At 39.2% G+C, this 14,972-nt stretch overlaps 1 long non-coding RNA gene across 1 annotated transcript in view; it reads left to right on the top strand.

Annotated features, from left to right (window-relative positions):
• LOC132070501 (uncharacterized) overlaps positions 1 to 13,860 on the top strand; it is a 45,323-nt gene extending 31,463 nt beyond the window's left edge. The window contains exon 3 of the long non-coding RNA XR_009418011.1: positions 13,737 to 13,860. This is a non-coding gene — a long non-coding RNA (uncharacterized LOC132070501). The remainder of the gene's footprint in view (positions 1 to 13,736) is intronic.
• The last annotated feature ends 1,112 nt before the right edge of the window (positions 13,861 to 14,972 follow it).

Below are 14,972 nucleotides of genomic sequence, written 5' to 3'. Positions count from 1 at the left end.
AAGGACAGGGAGTGGAATTGAACCACAGAATGGGCTCATGTGCCTGCAGTGACAGCAAAAGGACCAACTGTGTGTGCATCTGTGTAAGACTGGATTACCAGGATCAGAGGCCTGTGAGCTGGGTATCAAGGCAACTGTGAGTCATGGTCAGATAGATGTGAGACCAGGGAGCCTGCAAGTTGGTTTTAGGAGGGTCCCAGAAGCCCACATCTAGGGAGACTAGAAGATCCATAAGCTAGGAGTGGGATCCATTTGCATGTGAGTGTCTCTTTGTGAAGCAAACAGAAGTTAAAAGATGCTGGACAGGCTGAGTGCCTGTGACCAGTCACTGGAGGGATATCTAATGTGCATGGAGGAGTGTTTGTGGGCCAGCAGCTGCACTGGGGCTGCTGAGGTGCTGCAGCTGGGGAGAACAAGGTTTGGGGGCAGGCTGGTGGGTAGGCTGAGGCCAGTTAGATACAGATGTGTAGATACACCTGTTATATGTGCGTGTGTGTATTTTCCATCAAGAGACTTTAATCCTGTTCAGCCAGAGAGGAAAACAAGAAGCTATTACTGTTTGTGTGAGTGCTTGGTGTTTCTGTCTGCTGTGAGCTGTATAGCTGGCCATGTGCCTACACATCTATTGGTCATTTACCTGTGTTTTATGGGCACCAATTTGGCATAGACACTACCTGTGTTTTATGGGCACCTATTTGGGATAGACACTCAGCCTCACTGCTCATGGAACCTGGGAACATGGAGTGCAGCAGCCTTGCTCTATCTGGCTAGTGCATTTGACAGCTCCTAACATGTTTGTCACAAACCCTATGAATGCTAAAAAGCAAAAAGGTATTCACTATATATTTTTCTATTGTGACTGCTGAGAAATAACCGTAGGTCTTCGCGAAAAAAAAATTGCTAAAATTGCTTCAGACCTCCTGCAGCAATAATTTGCTGCACTGTTTGGTGATCACTGAAAGGCTAAGCCAGAAAACAATATTCTGTTCTGTACAGACAAGAACAGACTGGATTTTTTTTTGTGTGTCATAACATCCATTCTGTAACAGGCTGGAAAAATCTGCTGGAAAAAAAATTGTGATGAGGAAGAAAAGTTAGTTGGCTGAAAAAATGTTACTGAACAAACACACACTCCATTTTGAAGCAAGTTCTTGTGCAGATGATAGACTGCCCTCAATTGGTACACTTAACTTCTGCTGACAGAAGTCCTGCTTGCAACTTGCTTATAAAACATAGTAACAGAAGGCTCAGAACAGTCTTCCATGTTAACCCTAATGAGTGTGTGATGTAAGCCCACCAAACCAGCATGATGTCATTTGTTCTGCATTCTCTATTCATCTGTACCTTAGTTCACACAGAGCTCATTTGAGGGAAAAGCTTCCAAACCTCTTACAAAAATCTAGACAGCAGCTCTTGAAATATGGCTGTGAATTTACTTTACAGGGCTCCATTCCATTCACTGGCTTTGTTTTTGTGATCTTGTTGTTTGGTTCCCTTTTGAATAAAAAGAGAAAAACAAATTGATGTTTCTAAACCACTACAAGGTTTAATCACACAAAAAAATAATATGTTTCCATCAGAAGATGAACACTGCACAGAACTCACTTCAGGATTGGACATCTTCTAGACAAGCAGCTGCAACCTTTGAGATGAGCTGCTGTTTATGCCAGACCTGAAGCTCCTCCTCCCGGCAGTCAGTCTGATCAAGCATAAGTAATGTTGCATGGTGTCTTCTGCAGGGGGTGAAGGGTCAGAAAATTGGCTCTTCCTGCACTGGAATACATTTGGTTATGATCTGTTTCGAGCCTTATTCAGTTTTGGGAATGGGCCATGAGTAGCTGTAGGTTAGGCAACAATTTGCTGACAGACTGGCTGTCAGAATAATCTCTAATTATGGTTTTCTTGGTCTGACTGATGTCTCAGCAGCTACTGTCAAGACCAGCCTTAGGTAGACAAATCACTGCTGTTGCACCATTGAAACCATTTCAAGTAACACCAGTGTTACACCCACAGCCTCCAAATGATGATACTGAGTGTCAGCAGGGAGGGTGGCTGAGGAGGCAATTTGCATTTAGGAACATTTGGTTGCTGCTTCTCAGGAGAGTCCATTGTTCTACAGACCCAGGCTCCTCCTGAAACCTAAATTCAGTATGTTCACATCAAAATGTTTATTTAGGAACATTTCAATGGTTAGATAACAGCAGCTGGGTTTCTCTTCTACATGTCCAGGGTGTTCTCTCATCTGACATTTCTCAAAAAAATCTTTTCCACTCACCCAAATCAAATCTAGATCTAAGCACAATCCCCATCTGTCACAACCTCAAAGCCTGGTGTATCCTCCCTACTCCCCCTGTCTCAGAATGGGAAGATCCAACTACATTGTGCCAAAGAACATTTCTCTTTCTTGAGGTGTCTCTTCAGACTGTGGTTTTATTATTATTATTATTACTGCAACATCTGCAGGCCTGGCTGTGCTGGGAATTGTAGAAACAAGGATGGTGGCTCTCACCCTTCTAATCTACTGTCAGAGATAAGATAGAGCACACAGGCAGGGAAAACAAAAGCCTGGGGTTAAGGTGGGATGAGGAGGTAAAAATTAGACATTGGACGATGCAGTACTTGGCTGTTTATTTGCTAAGCTTTAATACTTTTAATACTCACCAACATATACATCATGTTATGAAGGCATAGGGAAAAAAAGAAATTGACTCAACTGCTATATCTGTGAATTTTTGGTAATGTTTCAGAACTGTAAGGACTTTGTGGTGATTGATCAGTATTGCCTAAATTTTTTCCAGGTGTCTCTGATAGGCATTTGCTGAATGATTTTTATGATGATGCTTGTGTAATTCAGCTCAGAAATATTTTGAGTCTGCTGTTAATCAGATCTGGGGAAAAAAAAAGAGCAGTATTGCTTACTTCTAAAATTAATTTAAAGCTTTTTGAATGCCTGGATCACAAATGTTCCATATCTAATTACCCAATGCCCTCTCTCAGTGTGTCATTGTATTACTTTTTTTCCTCTTTTTAATATTATGGAAATGTAAAATAACTTGACCTTGAATAGATACCTTGTGGGGATTCCTGTAATATATGCAGTGAATTAGATGAATGCCCGTTGATAGCTGAAAGAATTTTAGCTCTTCTCTTTGGTAAGAGAGCTTTGCACTTCAGAAGAGCAAAGTTTCTGGTGCTCATTCATTGAATTTTTATTAATTTGTAATATGTCAAATTAATAAGTGATCTCTCCTACTTCTGCTGATTAAAAAGTTCCATTAAGAACATAGATGATAAATATATATTATATGAAATGAACTGTGTTATAAATCCAAAATGTAGATGTAATGTAATTAATAAACCCACCTTTTCTTCCACCATCATACTCCATTTTTCTAATGTGTAGACACCTATTGTCATCTTAATTATTGTAAGGTAAGATCAACCTTAATTAATCAAAGAAGAGTAAGACTGCCTTTGTAATAGTTAATTTTTAAAAAGAAGTGGAATAGATGTATCTATAGTTAACAGAGTACAGATAAATCCAGATATAAGAAGAAGAAATACTGGTAAACTGAGTCAGAGTAACCAAGGATGTAGTTGGGGTTTATGCTTCCTTGACACAAAGAGGGATAACTTGCTGTCTTCATCTCAGAAATAAATATTACTGTGTTGGCTGCCAGATGCACCAAGCAGAAAGATGATTGAATGACTGGTGTGCAAGGGAGGAAGAGGAGAGGGATACATCCTAAGATTTCAGAAAAATGGGCAGATGTCAAGCTTATTGCCAATTGTTTCAGTTGTCTAATTCCTGTGTAAAATAATTCTGAAATCATAAGCCAAGCCCAGCCACCATGTTAACCAGTTCAAGCAGTCCAGCATCATCAGGGTGTTAGAAGAAATCCAAAGCTTGCTGCTAAACAGCTCAGGTTTTGTTTGAAATGTGGTGTTTGGGCTATGGTTTTTACTTAGATGGATTCAGACTACATTGATCCAGGGTCTGTTTCCTGTGAGTGAGCACTTTTAGGAAGTCATTAATTAAGCTACAAGCTGAGTTCATTCCTCCCTGTAGAGGCACATTGGCTGCTGCTTTGGCTTTTGTGCGATCCATTGGGATCTTAGGAGTTGCACCCCATGCGTTTGAAGTTCCTGCTTATTCCCACATGAATTCTCCACATGGGGAGAAGCAGGATTCACAAACTATGGCAAGCCTTGGAAGAGAAGGCCAGTGCTGGCAGCACCTTCATCCAAAAGCCAAATGAAGTCCTTTACCTGCTTGATTTGATAGCCTGGGCAAGGAAAAAGCAAATTCTGCAAAGGGCTCCAGCACTGACTCTGCTCACACCTCATTATTCCCATGTTCTCCTGTCTGGGAGATGAGGTAGGACTGGCAATGTCATCTTTGTGTCCCTGCCTCACTCAAGTGTGGTGTGCTATACAAGGACTTTGGAAATGACATTCCACACCTAGAAACAAATCAGTTTTAAATTGAAGATTGGTGAGAAGGATCTAATTTTCCCTTTTTCAGTGTGTGTATGTATATTTGGGGGAAAGGGACAAGAAGGGGTGAATAAATTCAGACCTGAATGTGGTGGGATGTTTGGGTTGCAGGTATTTGTATGTTGGTGTTGCAGCCCTCATTTACTCTCACCACAAATCTGGCTGATTCTCTTTTCCTCAGAGTGGAGCTTGATTTATTTTATTTACTATTTTTCCACACAGCTTTAGTGCAGTGTTTTTGTGGCAGTTATGCAAATTATATGTCACACCACCACATATTTTCCACATAATTTGATTTGACCTTTAAAACTAATAAGAGAATTATCATTTTTATGGGTAATTTGTGTTTCATGGTACGAGACAGCAGGACAGGGACTGATGGGAAGAACATCAGGATGCAGGAGTCGTGTTGCAGGATGGAGGGCCCTAAGTAGGTATCCAATATACAACTGTGGCTGCCATGAGCTCCTAAAGAGTAGATTAGAAGATACATTGTGGAATAAACTTCCCAGGGGGGAATTTTCTTTTCAATAACCTTCAGTGAGCTCTGGGCTAGCCATTGTTCTTCTGGCTCATAATTGTTTATAATACCTACATTGATATCTTATAAAATATATACATGGATGTGGCTATGTATGTATTTCAGGTAATGCAATACAGGATATTCATCTTTCCATGCAAATGTTGATGGCTTATATGTCATGATACATGTGCATGTCTAATCCCACTTAATCACAACAATATACTGCTATATTTTCCTTAGTTAATCAATTCTGCTGGTTAATAATACACTGTGTAATTTTTCACTTATTTCTGATGCTGCTATAGTCAACTTTTCTATGCGTCTATGTGCTAAACTACTTTGAAAGGTAAAATGCTAAAAGCAAACAGAATTATCTATATATTGTCTATAGAACAAATGTGATTGCTAATAGGCCTATTAGCAGCACTGTAATACTCTCCTTTCAGCCTCCTTCTCCCTCAGAAAGACCTCTGGAAAGTTCAAAGTGTCAAGAAAATTGTTGCAGAACTGTGATAAGGCATGACATTCAAGCAGTGAAGACTTCCATAACACTGGCTAAATGCCTTATTAATCTAAGATGTGTCAGTAAGATTTTCTGTGTGCCTCAGATGATGCCTGGCAGGAGTGTAGGATCTTCTGTGTGGGCTGTAGTTTGGGAAGAGGGAGGCAGAGTATTGTTCTCCTGACAGAAAATTAGTATTTTATGTGTACTCAGCTGGGCTGGGAAGTACCTGTATACAGAGCCCTAGGATGTGATGGGAGGGCTCCCAAATGGAATAATGTACACCAGTATTTTGATCACACTTAGCACTTCCCAGCTTCCCTCATTCCTTTTATATATTTTGTCCTCTTATTGTTTGATTAGTCATCAACAATTTTGTTGTGTTTTGTTCCGTTTCTGCCCTTTCCCTGTTCTTCAGTTCCTCTCTAGACTTCTTTCTAACAGGTGTTTGCTTGTACTGCCACATTTTGGGTGGGTGGTTCTGTGTCCCACCACAGCAGAGCCATGTGGAACTTCAAGTACTTGAACATGAGGTTCTGCTCTATACTTATCATGCAGTGAAAACCAGCCTTACAGTGTTAGTGTCAGATCAGAAATCAAACTAAATTAAAAAATCACAAGGCATTTTTGGCATAACCTGATTAATTTTGCAGTCACATAAGACCTGTGAGTATCCTGTAAATACTTTTCTCACCTTGAAAAGAAGATTGCACCTGTTCCTCCTCATCTTGCAATGCATTTGGTTCTTTTCCCGCGTTCTGCTTCTTTCCTTTTCTGAGCATGCTTTTTCCTTTTCCTTGACACAGCAATATCTTGAGGCTTTTCTTCACATAAGAAATGTAACAAAAAATATGAAAACCATCTGACTGGAACACAGAGGTACCCAGAAACTTCATGCCAAATTCCATTTTTTTCAAGACAAATTACAAAAATGATAAAATCTTGGTAACTATAGCAGCACAAACACCACCACTACAATATGCCGCAACAGATTGTTCATATGTCATTATTTTTCCAAAGTTCCTTGGCAAACGTTTCCATCAGTAAACAAGTCAAGTGAAAGAATTGTAAAATGGCCAGCAAACCCCTCAGATCTTCTCTAGGTAGTGAAATAAAATTCTGCTACTTATCACTATTATTGTGTTCCTCAGCCCCTCTTCTTTCACCTGTGCTGACAGACTGCAGTTGTCTTTGTTTCTGCCTTCCCAGTGAGGCTTTTGCCTGTCATGTTGCCATCTTCTTTATACTGCAAGTTTATCAAAGCAATGTCATGTCTAAATGTTGGGTCACATTCTCACCTGGGGAGAAAACGTACACAGATCCATTAACTTTGTCAGAAAAATGACAAATTGCGTGAACTGCTGAGCTGGCACTGCATGTTGTATGTAGCATGGCAAGAATCAATGGAACTGAAAAAAACATTAACAGTGCCAGTTCACTAACAAAATGATGATTCATTTTTTTTCCATTATCTATTTTTCTTTGCTGCTTAATGTGCTGGTATCATCAGAATTTATTGCTCAAAGAAGTGCCTGGGGTATGGGCCAGTTTATGCTGCATCTTAATGATGTGCAAATGCTAAAGGTTTGGGAGTTCTTAATTGATTATTACTGGAATAATCTCTTGAAGCTGAAAAATATGTATTTCTACCATGCTAGTACATATGGCATTTATAAAACTGGAATTGGAATATTGGTGAGTTTATGGAAAAAGTAATCTGATTAACCAACATTTGAAACTGTCTTTCTGGTTAGAAATGGAGGGGATTTTGCCTTTTATAACTACCTGAAATTTGAATATTCCTTAAAGCTATATAAAATTACAGTAAATTGCACTGGAACATTTTTCTCTTCATGTATTGAAATAACCTGGAAAACTGTTATATTCACTGAAACCAGCAAAAGCTTTGTCATGAGCTTTGAAAAGAATGAATTTAACTTCCAACTCTTAATGGTTTCACTTAGCACATAAAAAGATGTTCTGGCTGTGCTTTGACTTTGGCATTGTCTGGAGTTCAAAGTGGCAGGGATGAGTGAAAAAAATTATATAAGAGAAAGAAATATTTCATCAAACACCCAATGGAATTTTAAAAACCTGAGAGATAAATGTTTAAATGTATATTTTACTGATGAAAGGAAAAAGAGATATAAGTGGCCACAGATGCAAAATATGCAAAATATTATGGATGTATCAATAGCATGTATCTTTAATAATAGAAAAACAATTTAAAACATCAACATTATGGAGGTCATACAGAAGAAAGGAAGGAAGAATTTTTTTTTTTTTTCTGGGCATGTGATAAAATGAGAAAAGTCCAAGATACTTAGCTATGTTTAATCAAAATGTATAAGCATGACTTAGGACAGGGACTGGAGCACAACAGCCCTTGCTTCTTCTTTATGGCCTCCTCAGTCCTGAATTCTCCTTTCATGCACCTTCTTGGGATGGGGCAATGAGTGCCTGTGGAGCTGACTGCCAGATGAGAAAAGCTTTTAGATTTGGGAGGGTTGCATCCCTTTCCCTCCCAATCCCAAAGTAGGAATGGAGTTAGTGTTCCGTTGCTCAGGAGGTGGTCTTTTGGATATACTGCAGTGTTAAAGAAGTGGGCAGTCTTGCAGAGAAACAGGTCTTGTGAAGCCCAGCTGTAGTTTGTACAGGGCATGGGTAACTGGGCATTCTCATCAGTCATGATGTGTATCAAGTTGTGTGCTAAAAAAAATGTATTTTATTTCCCTTCTCTGAAAGAAATGTTATTTACTCCAGAGTTGACTTTAGCTCTGTCCCTTGAATTAAAAGAGTGAGGGGGCTTGAGGGGCCTCTGTTGTTCCCACTTGGCTGGCCACAGTGTTTTATCATAGCAGTAGCATAAGCAAAAGAAACCATCAAGCACAAGTCCTAGGTTGTCCCCTGATCCATTTTTAGCAATTTAACACATTCATCACTTTTATGCCATCCATCCTTGACTTACCAAATGTAATGGACGGCTCAGCCAGGGCTTTCTATCAAAGCTTTCAGAAAGCTCCATCCATCCATCCATCCATCCATCCATCCATCCATCCATCCATCCATCCATCCATCCCTTTCTGTGTTTATTTCTCCGAGTGCCCTTTCACAGTGCTCATTTCTCTCTGTGCAGCATCACAAAAGCTGTGCTAGGTGAGCTGAACTCTGGGTTGCTTAACTGCTGTCGTGACCTCAGACTCCTGCCCTCACTAGCCTGAGTTGATTGTGACAACATGAGCAACAGGACTTTAACCCTAACTTTTCTTCAAGGACCGTTCACAATTCACACCTAATTCCCATAGTGAAATAGAGTTGAACAGCCTGGCTTGCCCTCTTTCCAGCATTTATTCCTGTGTATGAAAGCAGTGAGTTCCCAACAGGTTTAAAAAGGCAAGAGTACAATACCAACCCATGTGTGACCTTCTGTTGATTTATTCTCATCACCCAACAGGTGCCTCATACAGAGTTCAAACTAATAAATGCTGAAAGACAAAATTGACAACCTTACAGCGAAATGTTGTCAGGGACAACTTCTAATCCTCTCTCTTTTTATAGCAGTGAAAAGATGAGAGGGGAAAAAAAGAATAGGGAAAAGGAGGGGATGGGAGACAAAGAATAAAATTCTGAAAAAGTTAGTGCCCCAGAGAGCTGCATAATGATTAACAATTCTTTTTTCAAATTGTGATTTCTTTTCAGTCCTGGATGACAATAGAACCACAACTTCATCAAAATTACTTGAATAGCCTCATTAATGACACACAGTCTTGGTTTATCCCTGCCTCAATGTCTGATAATATTTTCATACCTCCTATTGAATGTATGTTTAGCTTTGTCCTCCTCGTTTGCACAATGCATTCATACATATCAGATAATCTTCTTTTGTTCTTTGATGTTCAACAATTCAATCTGATGTTAGCAATACAGGGGAGGGGGTAAAAAAGGAGGAGGATAAGAAGAAGGTTTCTTTTCAGTTCAAGCCAGCTAAACAATGGAAGGGGAAGTGTATTATAAGATCTGTAGAAAGCAGCCTTGTTCATCCAACTCTAGCTGCAGAGAGTATTTAGAAAGCACAGACCTTAAATATGATTTATTGAAGTACAATATTGCTTTCTTTGCACATATTAGAGGCATTTTCTTCCAGAATAGCTGATTAACAGAAGAAGCTCCCTTAAGAACAGCTGCACAGAGTATTCCTGTCAAGCCTCTACCTTGTACAAATATTTTTAATTAATAGATGCCTTCATCAAATACAAGAAAAAATTAAGCACTAACACTCACCAGAGACCCTGCTATTAGAGTGATTATTTTAGATTTAGTTTCATTTGCAGATGTCATTAATTTATTTTTAATAGATCGCTAATTTAGTTTTGTCTATTTCTTGTTCAGTTTTTGTAGATATTAGCAGGCTGTGCTTCCTTCAGGCTCTGTACTCTCCACAGTGCATCTGTGTTTAAATTAGCTGGACTGCTGCAGGCTGAGATAGCGATTAATCTGCACATCTGCCACAAGAGAGAAGTTAACAGTCTAGCTGAGGGACTCAAAGCAAAAAACAGCATTACCACTGCAAGTCATCTATTCAGTTTGGCAAAGCAGTAGTTGTGTCACACAGGAGCAGGCTGCCCTTGAAGTATCTTGTGTTTGAGTGAGTGGCAGTGGTATTGTTGTGCAGCACATAAACCTCCTTTTGTCAGCTTGCATTAACCACAGAATTGACTTGTAAGACATTTGTACTTGGGGAGAGAAGGATGAGCAATGTCCTGCCTGTAACAAAGGAAACATCAGTGCTACAGCACAGAGCAGAGATACCAGACCTGGTTTATTGGAAAACTACAGCAGCCTGTTCAAAGTCCTCCATTGCTGCTGCTCAGCTGCTTCTGCTTCATAGGTGTTCAAATTCAGGGTGTCTGTGCAAATGGACAGGATGAGGCGAGTCCCAGAGCAACGTGTCCAACAGCTGCCTGTTCCCAGGAGCTCAAACAACCCTTTTCTTGGTGTCAGACTCAGCAGTTTTAGGCTTGTGCACACAAGAGCACTTCATTGCTATGAACAGGCTAAGAAAGTTGGGGCTGTACAGCCTTGAGAAGAAAAAGTTGTGTGGAGACCTCAGAGTAGCCTTTGAGTGTCTGAAGGAAGTCTACAAATCAGCCAGAGAGTGACTCCACAGGAGCTGTATGGGATAAGGACTAATGGGTTCAAATTGAAAGGGGAGATACTGGTTAGATACACAGAAGAAATTCTTTACTGTAGGGGTGTTGAGACACTGGAACAGATTTTCAGTGTTCAAGGCCAGGTTGGATGGAGCTCTGAGCCACCTGGCCTAGTGGAAAGTGTCCCTTCTCACAGCAAGGGATTGGAACTAGATGACCTTTAAGGTCCCTTCCAACTTAAACCATTCTATGATTCTATGTTTCTACAAATATGGTGTCCAGGATAGTAAGAGATGGAGATAAATATCCTTTAGCCTTTTAGACTAATATGAGGAGTGAAGAAATGGAAAGTTTCTTTGCCTTGGTTTTGATCTGACAATTCTGATTCAGAGGGATGGCATGCCTTTTGGTTTTTTTCACTCACACAGGAAATTTAAGAAAGAGCTATGAGATGAATATAGACCTTCTTTGTCTTAATTCTTTGTTGTTTTATTACACATGAGTGGCATTTCCTAAAGGGCAGTGCCATAGTCTGGTCAGCTCTGCTCCATTGCAGTCAATATCACTTTATCACTGACTTTAGGACAAGCTGAGTACACAGTCAACCGCAACAAGACAAGAAACTGCTGACTTTATGTTGATTGAGTGAATAAGCTTCTCCAGCAGTGTGTCAGTTTCTAACTGAGGATATCTCTAGATTTAATTTTAATCAGATCTCTCCTAAATGGAATTAAAGAGTGTTGGTTGTAGTGGGAACCATGGAACTTCTATCTTCTGCAAACATTTTTGTTTTACTTCTGTGGGGATAATTTTGACTCTTACCATTCTTAGGCTGAATATGCACCAGCACCTGTAAGATTTAAGTGGTTTTCCTTGTCAGTTTGCTGTGTCAGTCAGGAAAGGGAGAATGTTCATTCATAAACTTTTCCAGTAAGTGACTGGATGGAGACAGGTATTCAGAATTTTTAGACACGCTATTAGTAAGCACATCATAGTAAAAGAAGACAAATATTAATGAAATAGAAGAAGGAAATTATGATTATTGTCTTCAACCTCAAGATAATACTGGATATTTTTTCTGTCATGTGTGTGATTTACTTTTTACTTCCATACATTTTTCTCTTTTTCTTTTAAGTGTATGAAAGGTTTGGGGTTTTTTTTAATATTAGTATCATTACACAAAGTATTACTTGCTTAAAGAAATATTTATCAACATACTCCATTTAGAAAAACAGGATGTTTTCTCCAGCTGTGTTGTTACTTCTGTAAATGATTCCTCCACAATAAATATTTTTCCTCTCCTGAAGAGTGTAAAAGCAGAGATGGTTCCCCTGTTTAAGGAAGGATAAGTGTTTTATGAGATTGACCTAACTGGGTGATCTGTGGGATCTTCCCGCACTCTAAATTACCTCTTTCCTATGATAGCTGTTATTATCTCTTTCACAAAGACCCTCTGCTACACAATTTCTGTAATAACCTACGCAATCTTCATCCATTTAGGTATTGCCAAAGACCTACTGGATTGTGGTACCATGAGAATCTTCCAAGACCATTGTTTTATCTAGGAATGAGATTCCTGTGGTTTGCCAGTTAATCTGAAATAGCCAAGCATAAGTACATATAGAGAAAATCTATTCATAGCAAACTAATCTTACCAACACTCCTAAAATGAACATAGGTATGAGTGTGGAGACATGAAGTCAAAGCATTGGGCAAAAGGGGCAGCCAAAGTTGCCCCTTTTGTGTCTTTTAAATCAGTTCCAATTAGATTGGGGTGTTGATCATGAAGTTAAATCATGATGAGAAGGTTAAGGAATGTAGTCTGTGCATCCCCTACATCAGCAACAGTGAAAGATTTCCCAATAGAAAGCTTATTCCTGGGCAGGGCTGTGAGTGACTGCAGAAACTCAAGGGCTCTGGGTGTGAGGAGCACTGTCTTAAAGACTCTGCTAGAGGATGAGATGTTCAGTCCATATCTAGAAATGTGGTGCTAAGTCTGCTCACTTGCAGGCCAGCAGGTCTCACTAGCTTCAACTCAGAAACATAAAAAGTTACAATATTCTGAAGCAGATGGGAATTTGGCAAAAAGGGATGGAGACTCCAGGGAAGAATTGCAAGTTAAAGTAAGCAAATTAAAGTAAGAATAAAAGGGTTGACAGCTCCATTATGAATGCATTAGCTGTAAATATGAAATACAGCCTGCTTAGCAGAAGCTGTGGATAGTGTCCATCAAGGCTGGAATGAAAAGGTACTAATATTGATAGAGATTTTGGAAATATTTCACAGTGACCTTTCCAATACACTTATAGGAAAGGATGTTACTTTTCTCTACTGCTAATGGCACAAGTTATTTTTGGCTGCTAAGGATTTTAAGTTTCATCTAGATGCCAAGCTAACCTTGGAGTGTGTTAAGGAGACCTGGCTGTAGTTGTTCCTCTGTGGGTGATAACTCAGCTTCTGAGGAGACGCTGTCAGTCTCTCCATCAGCCCCACATGGAAATGAGTGTCTGTGAAGAAGTTGTGCAGCTTCAGCAGAACCCAGCAATCTGGACAATTCCCATCATCCTGGCTGTGGAAAACTCTTCTGTTTAAATAAAAAATGTCCTATAAGAAAGACCACATTGTATGCAAGATAATCTATCTCCTGTATGGAAGATAATGAGACCATAGATTTTAAGAGTAGCTGAGAGTCTGAAAAGAACTTGGTTCTTAGCAGAGATGGTGTCGCTGTTTGCTTGGTGAGTGCCCACCGTGTAAACAATAAAATTTGCCTTAGGCTGCAAACTGTGTCAAGTACTAGGCCAGGAACAATTTTTCTGTGGTTGTTCACCTCACAGATACACAGCTCTTTAATACCTTCTGCTGGCATATAAATGTGGGCTACATATTTTTCCAGGAAAAAAAACCCTGGTCATTGTTTTCCTTTTTATGCTACACAAAAATACTTGCCCTTTGATTACTGCAGATTACTAACCTGCTCACAAAAAATACACCATAGTAAACACAAGATTGTATTCATTTGCAGAAGAAATGTGAGTTTCTTATTCCCTCTCCTATGTCCCAGTGTTGTTACAGGATGAAGTGTCAGGGTGGATGGAACCAAAAAGACCTCAGGAGTATTGTGAATGTAATCAGTGCCACATCCCTGCTGTTCTGCCTGTTCTTGCTCTCCAGCATGTGAATGTACTCATCATCCTCCTCACAGTCTTTGGCAAGTTTGGGAGGTTGGACTCTGGTGAGACTCCACACAAGGATATTCTACAAAATCATCATCTGTCTCTTCCTCTGATTCTGAGCTCATGCTCATGTTTGACTTCTACCATGTCAAAAAAGAACTCTTCCCAACACTGAGGGAAAAGACAAGATGAGGATTTGATACCCTGTGGACTCTCTCCAAAGTAAGTAACTGTAGATTTTTATTTTCTGTCTTAACAGAACCTTTTGCTTAACCATCATTGCCCTCTTTCCCCTGGAAGCCAAGTTTTGTAAGCCAAGCAACTGCTGACTGAGAAATAGTGTGTAAAGGGAAGTAGGGAACAGCAGAAAATGTATTTGACACATTTAACTTTTCCTTTCACTTTAACTTTAGCAGTGGTGTTTTGCCAAGCATATTCGTTTAGAATGATTACCTGGGCAACTCTGAGCTATAAATTCCTTTCAACATCTGTTCAGAAGAGTTAATTTATTTGATGTGTTAGTTGTGTGAAAGTGTTTCTGTTCTCTTAATGGCTGAGCCATAAACATTTTTATCAGGATTCTTGATTTTATCCTAGAATAGTTAATATGAAACTATTTTTCTATGTAGATTGGGAATTTCATTCTGAAAATCCTGCTTTATTGTAAATCTTTAAGTCCATTATAGACTAGAAGTGTTCAAAATTATTCTTGATTAACTACTGAACTAAATTTTTTTCCTTCTGTTCCTGAACTGATCAGCTTTTCTATGAATGCATTAATTGCTCAAAAAATTCTAATATTTCCCACTTCAGAAAAAAAGGAATTGTTATAAAGGCTTTTTATTAATCCCCTGCTACTGGTTCATTACATATCTGGTAATTTTTTCAGGCATTTGATTTGTCTGCTTACTCAAGTCTTCTGTTTCTACACTATGATTAGATAATTTAGTCTTCAAATGAGAAAATCACCAAAAATATCTAACCCATAATGACTTGCAATATTACTTTTCAACATGAATAATTATTCACTGACTATTTGCAAAGTATTTAGTATTCATAAACATTTTCAGGGCAAAAAACATTTGTCATGCAGATACGCATATGCAGTCGTTAATAATAAGCCA

The sequence above is a fragment of the Ammospiza nelsoni genome, chromosome 3, assembly GCF_027579445.1.
Source record: "Ammospiza nelsoni isolate bAmmNel1 chromosome 3, bAmmNel1.pri, whole genome shotgun sequence".
Classification (NCBI taxonomy): Eukaryota; Metazoa; Chordata; class Aves; order Passeriformes; family Passerellidae; genus Ammospiza; species Ammospiza nelsoni.
The sequence above is the reverse complement of the archived record's forward strand: the minus strand, read 5'-3'. Positions and strand labels throughout refer to the sequence as shown.